Source organism: Thalia democratica, chromosome 5 (genome assembly GCF_965202585.1).
Source record: "Thalia democratica chromosome 5, ktThaDemo2.hap1.1, whole genome shotgun sequence".
NCBI classification, from domain to species: Eukaryota; Metazoa; Chordata; class Thaliacea; order Salpida; family Salpidae; genus Thalia; species Thalia democratica.
The window spans coordinates 34910161-34916388 of record NC_139169.1 but is presented as its reverse complement, the minus strand read 5'-3'; positions in this window follow the sequence as shown (position 1 = coordinate 34916388).

The following is a 6228-nucleotide window of genomic DNA, read 5'->3' as shown; positions in this document are numbered from 1 at the left end:
TGTGAAAATAATTAAAATTCAAAGTTTATCCTCAAAATTACTCTAACTCAATTTTTTTAAGTATTCTTTTGCCTAAATTATCAAACTCCAGGTTTTTACAGATTTCAAGGTAAATTTGCAACCCTGGTTTAAACTGAACCTTTGTTTGTTAACTTGCACTTTTACACTTTAACTGTTTTATAACCAACATCTAATGATAAAAACTCTTTATTAAATAAACAATAATTGAAAATAACAAAAATACTGTGAATAATGCATTTAAGTATATATACATAAGTACTACTCAATTAATAGTTGTTTCTATAACCTGAACAAATTTTCTGACAGTTACTGTATATTAGTTACTTTCAACTATTTTGTCCAATCTTTTTTTAGAATTAGCTTTAATAAACAAATAAGAAGGATGTAGTACTGTATCATTGCTTCCATATTCAGAATTCAAAGTTGTTTTTTTTTCATAAATATGAGGGCAGCATTTAAATGTATCTGAAATTTTTCTTTCATAATATAAGTATTTTAGTATATAAATCTGGTTTAAATAAAATATTTTTAATAAATTTTTTTATTAACTTTCTGCTGATTATAATTCATTTATTAAGTTCTTCATGTTGATTTTTCAAAGTGCTTAGATTATTTTTTTATAATCTAGAATCTAGATCAGGGTTTCCCAAACTCATTTACTAAATCGCCCCCTTTTCAGAAATTTAAAAAATAATCGCCCCCCACGATTTTAAAAAGTAGTTTTTCTCTTGTGTAAAAACTTTTGGGCCAAAAAAATTGTGTTCGAAATGTAATTTAGTCTGGTATTTCTTGTGCACGAACTTTTGAGCTGTGTCCAAAGTAGTTTACAGGGCTTGAGAAAAAGTTACTGTTGTTTTCTTATAAGCCCAGTAAAGTGTATTAAAATACTTAAATATTAAAAAGCCTTGTGTAATCAGTAATCAATCATGATTAAATATGAAATGTTTTAAAACTAATGAAACTTTTAGGGTAGTTGTGGAAAACTTTTGTAGTCAGCAATTTATATTTACTAAAAATCTTGTCTTCTTTCAATTCGTTAAAAAAATGTAATTGCGGGCTGCATAATTTAATAAAATAACATATATAAAAGTAAAAAACTCGAGCAAGATTGTAATAAAATGATTTACTATTATTGTGATCTAAGAATTACTAAAGTAACTGAAAACCAAATTGAAAGTGTATTTCAAAATCATAAGCATCAAAAAACTAAATTTTGTATATTTTGCACAAGTAGTTTTTTAGTTACTTAGCAGGTCGAAATTTGATTGGATCTGGACCGTACGTTACCCGTCTGTAATCTTAACTAAAACCTGACATTATAACTATCTCTCATTTAACGAATTTCGGACATTTAGAAGTGAATACTAAGTAACTTATTCAAGTCGCACAAAATACTTAAATTATTTTACAAATAGGCGTATTCTAAAATTAAATAAAAGAGATTTTAAAAACTATAAAAGAATGAACAGATTATTTTACACATAATAAAAAAATATTAAAACACCATTGCTGAGCCAGTTTTAGGAAGTTTGACCGACTGGTTTGTTATCTCATAAAAAGTGGTTTTATCAATAGCTTCTGTTAATGCAGTAAAATTATTAAATTCAATGCTTAGATATATTATAAGCAAGTTAGTTATAAAATTATAAATTTAATTTTAAGCTTTTTAAACTATATGTTTTGTAGTAGAATACCATTAAATAGTATTTGACTTGGAATGACCTTTAGGAAACTAAACTTTAATTTTAACATTTTTTTTCTTAATTTAAACTCAAAAAAATCAAATGTTTTACAGTTAATTCTGTGAACAGAAAAAATCAATAAAAAATTATTTTAATAATGTTAAAACTTTGTTTTGTAACTGTAGCAGTCTTTTTGATGGCTTATCTAATACTGTTTAATTTTATTTTTCTCTAGTTATTAGCCTATAATAATTTACCAGAAGAAAATAGTGAAAAACTAAAATCTAGTGTTGAACTAACAAAATAAACAACATATTCTATTTGCTAATATATTAAAAAATAAGATAAAACAAAAAAGAGTTGATAAATAGTTTAAAATAATTTAATATATAGATTTTCTAACAATTAAAAATCTAGTTAGAAAATAAATTTAAGTTTAATTTTCTTTTAAATGAAAAAATTTGAAGTCATTTCAAATAGAGACATCAAATCTATACTCTTTAAAAACCAAAAAATAAATTTTGAAATGAAAACTTTAATGTTTGTCAAGTTTTTTTATTTATACAGATTATACAAGTAATAAAAAAATATGTCAAATAAATTTCTTTCAAACAAATACTTTAACCACTATGCTATAAAAACTTTTAGTGTAATGTAAATCGACAACTATAAACTAAAAATTAACCAGGTTAAAATAAAGCTATTAACATATTTAAAACATAAACCATTTTAAAAATACAGTATACTTCCTCTTCAGATCGCACTTTGAACAAAATCAAAAAGTTTAAACTCAAAAATTATTACAATTTTTTTTACAAAATTATAAATTTAAATATATTATTGAAATAACGTCATCAATAAACATGAAATCAACTAAAACATAAAACAAACATTCGTAATAAAAAAAAGATCTATATAAGCTATTTAATATTGTGTATTTTTCGTTTTATTAATACTTAGTTAGTAATAGACTTTATTTAAGTTAAATTTAAGAAAGTATAAGTTTGCACTTTTTTGGGTAAAAAGTGCGAACTCAAGAGGAAGTCTACCGTAATTAATATTTATTAGGCGTTATGCAAACCTGTTATAAAATAAATAACTTAAAAGGATTTTTAATATAAAAAGACTACTTAAATACAATACAAACCAGTTTAATAAGAAGTATTTTAAAAGATCAAATAAATAAATAAACTTTTATAAAATAATGTCTGCTACTGAATTCTAATATAATGCGAAGGATGAGGTTCATGAATGCTTGCAAGTTTTTCTAATTCTAAATCAGTCAAACAAAGCCTCAAGTCACCTCCTTTACAAATATCTAGATTAGATATTTTGCTCAATATGTTGATAACTAAACTGAAAGCTTTCTCAACAAAATAGCTAGAAGGAAAAACTATACAAAACAATCTAAATTCCTCTCAAATGATTGGATATTTTTGCCTTAGTTTTTGTTGAGTCCATAAGCTTTCATATTGTTCTTTGGAAAAAATTACTTTAAGTTCAAGGTCAGTTTGTAAGTATGAAAAGGTTTCCTGTGAGTCATTTACTTTAAAAATATCTGCCACAAAGGGATCCATATTTTATCTATATGATAGCTTTTTGTGTCAAATCAAAATTTTACACTTAATATGTTGAAATTGTTAAAAATTTCAGATTTTTAGATTTTTTTTTGCCTAAAATGTCAAGTTCCAGGTTTTTCTAGGTAAATTGGCAACCCTGTATAGTTTTATTTTTTAGTCTAACTTAATGACTTTTCAAAAAACTATTGGAAATATCATGAGGTGATAGTTAATATAGATTACATAGATTTTTACAAACCATTTATGATCCTAAATAACATATATGTAACGTTAAAAAATAGTGAGAGGAATTCCGATCGTCTATAATCTACGTAATTGTTAAATAAGAAAATATATAATTGCAAATATGTAATTAACTTAAAAGTATGAGTCATAAGTACTTGATTTTTTTCTCTATATTTTACGTAAACAAAATAAACTTTTTTGTTTAAGTTTTACCTCAGGGTCAAATATTTGATAGCAAGCGAAAATTAAGAAAAGAGCAAGATAAAAAGTAAAAATTTATGACAACCCAAAATTTTAAAATCGCCCCCTTTTCGCCCCCTTACTAGATATCGCCCACCCTTTCGCCCCCTTACTAATTATCGCCCCCCAAATTACTAAAATCGCCCCCAGGGGGGCGATATCGCCCACTTTGGGAAACCCTGATCTAGATGGTAGTTTTTATTACCAAAAATACATACATAACTTAAAGTTATGACTTTCTTTTCATGCAGTGATTTTTAATTATAAACAAAACATGGTTGATCAATATTTTTGTACTGATCGTAAACTGTAGTAGCTGTAATAATATACCGAAATTTGTTAATAGATTTATGAAGCAAAATTTTACATATTTTGAACTAATTTTTAGAAAAATAAACTTTCTACATTAATTTTATTTTTTAAATAATGTTGGGCAAATGATGTGTATACTCTACTTAAGACCTTTTCCTTCAAACAGTTTATTTAAAGAGTTTTTATTAGCAAACAGTGAATACCAAACAAAATCTTTTCATTTTTTATAAAAGTTTCATATGTATGAACTTTCTTACTATCATATTAGGTTTTTGCAAGTTTATAACAAGTACTTCTTTATTTTTATATAATTTTTTTGTAAGTTTTGTTTATAAACGTAAGAAAATCATTAACCGTTCTGCATTATATACAGCTCTATAACTTTATAGTAATTAATATGGTTTTTATTCAAAAATTATGTATACCTATTATGAATTAACTGTTGCAAACTGCATTGTAAAACTATTAAAGCTTTAACAAGTGTAAATACTTACAAAATTCCATGTATTTTCACACATAATTAAAAAAATACATGTAATTGTGGTTACTTTTAATGTTTTTAAAACATATTTTGTGTTTTTTGACGAAATAAATGCTCGATTTTTTAATTATTACAAAATATCAATTTAACCTTACAAAAATCAGGTATAACAGCTAGTTTGAATTTTTTTAAGTTAATTTATATTCCTCAATTAAAAACACAACAATTCTGTATAAGTTTTTCAAACATTTCTTAGTACATAAATCAATTTCTATCGTCCTTTAAAATTATTTGTCAAAACTAGTAATTAAACTGTTTTTGTTGTAAAAGCAACTAGTTAAATTTTAAATTAAAAAAAGAAGTTTTTTTTTATGTTAATCGCTATAAAATATTTTTAACACAGTTTATAAAATTCCCTTGACAAAACTAAACGAAATCAATACATAAAATTAGTCAACTACAATAATCTAAAATGATGGAAAATAGATTATGAACAAAATAAAAATTATAGAGAAATTTTTTTTAAAGGCTCACAAAGATTCAAAACTAATACAATAATAACCCTTTTAAAAAGTAATCGCAACAAATATTAGATATCTGAAGTTTTCTTATTAGTAAATCATTTACTTTTTCGGTGATTTACTAGTTTATTTCTCTGGTAGTTAAAATCCTTAAAGGGGCAATATTGCTTATTTTGTGCTTTGTGGAAGCCCTGAGCTAGGCAGATATTTATTTGAAAATTCAATATTTTTTTAATAGAATTTTATCATAAAAGTTAGATTACACATTTTGTTTGAAACTTATACCTGTCATGACAGGGATTTCGTGAAACATCCAGAAGCTTTAGCATTAAAAAAACATTTTGCTGTAAAACTAAAATAAACTAAATTTTTTTATAAATAAGCATAATTAAAAAAAAACAATTACAATTAAAACTTTGGTTTTAAATTATCTAAATTATCAACTACGGTACTACAAAAACTACTATAAAAAAAAGCACTTTTGAAATAGAAGTAAATAAAATAAAGTTTTTTAAATTTATACTACTATAGAATTAATATTATTAGCAAGCTTAACTCGATATACCTAGAAATATACAAAATTACTGTAAAAAAACAGTTATATAGAATTTAATGAAATAAACCTTTGCAAGCTCATGTTGCTTTAAAATTTATAAAATAAAGCAACTTTATATCTTAGTTAGGCATAAATTTCTTAAAAAAATCTTAACAAAAAACTTAAGTTGGAGTTTAAAACTGCATTCTCTTTTATTTTAGTATTTATATACCAGAGTTACTAGTCAATAGACTAAATGATAGTACTGTTTTTTATAATTTGATTAAATAGCTTTAATAACAAATTAGCAAACTCGAAGTTTCAATTTGTTGTAAATAATACAGGAAACACAACGAAGCAGTGTTTATGATATAATTTATATAAATTGGGCAACCATTCTCGTCGGTTAAATTACTAAACAAAATATTTTCCGTACTTTTCCGGTCATATTGTAGAAATGGTCATCAATGTTACCTTAAATAAAAACATAGTATAAATATTATAAACTTCACTTAACATTAAAGTTTTAAAAGAATGTTAATTGTAAGTATTGTTTTGTTTTAAAAGTCAATATTTTAACTGGTGTTTAATTGTTTAAATATTTTAGCCAGAATTACATGTTTTATAGTTT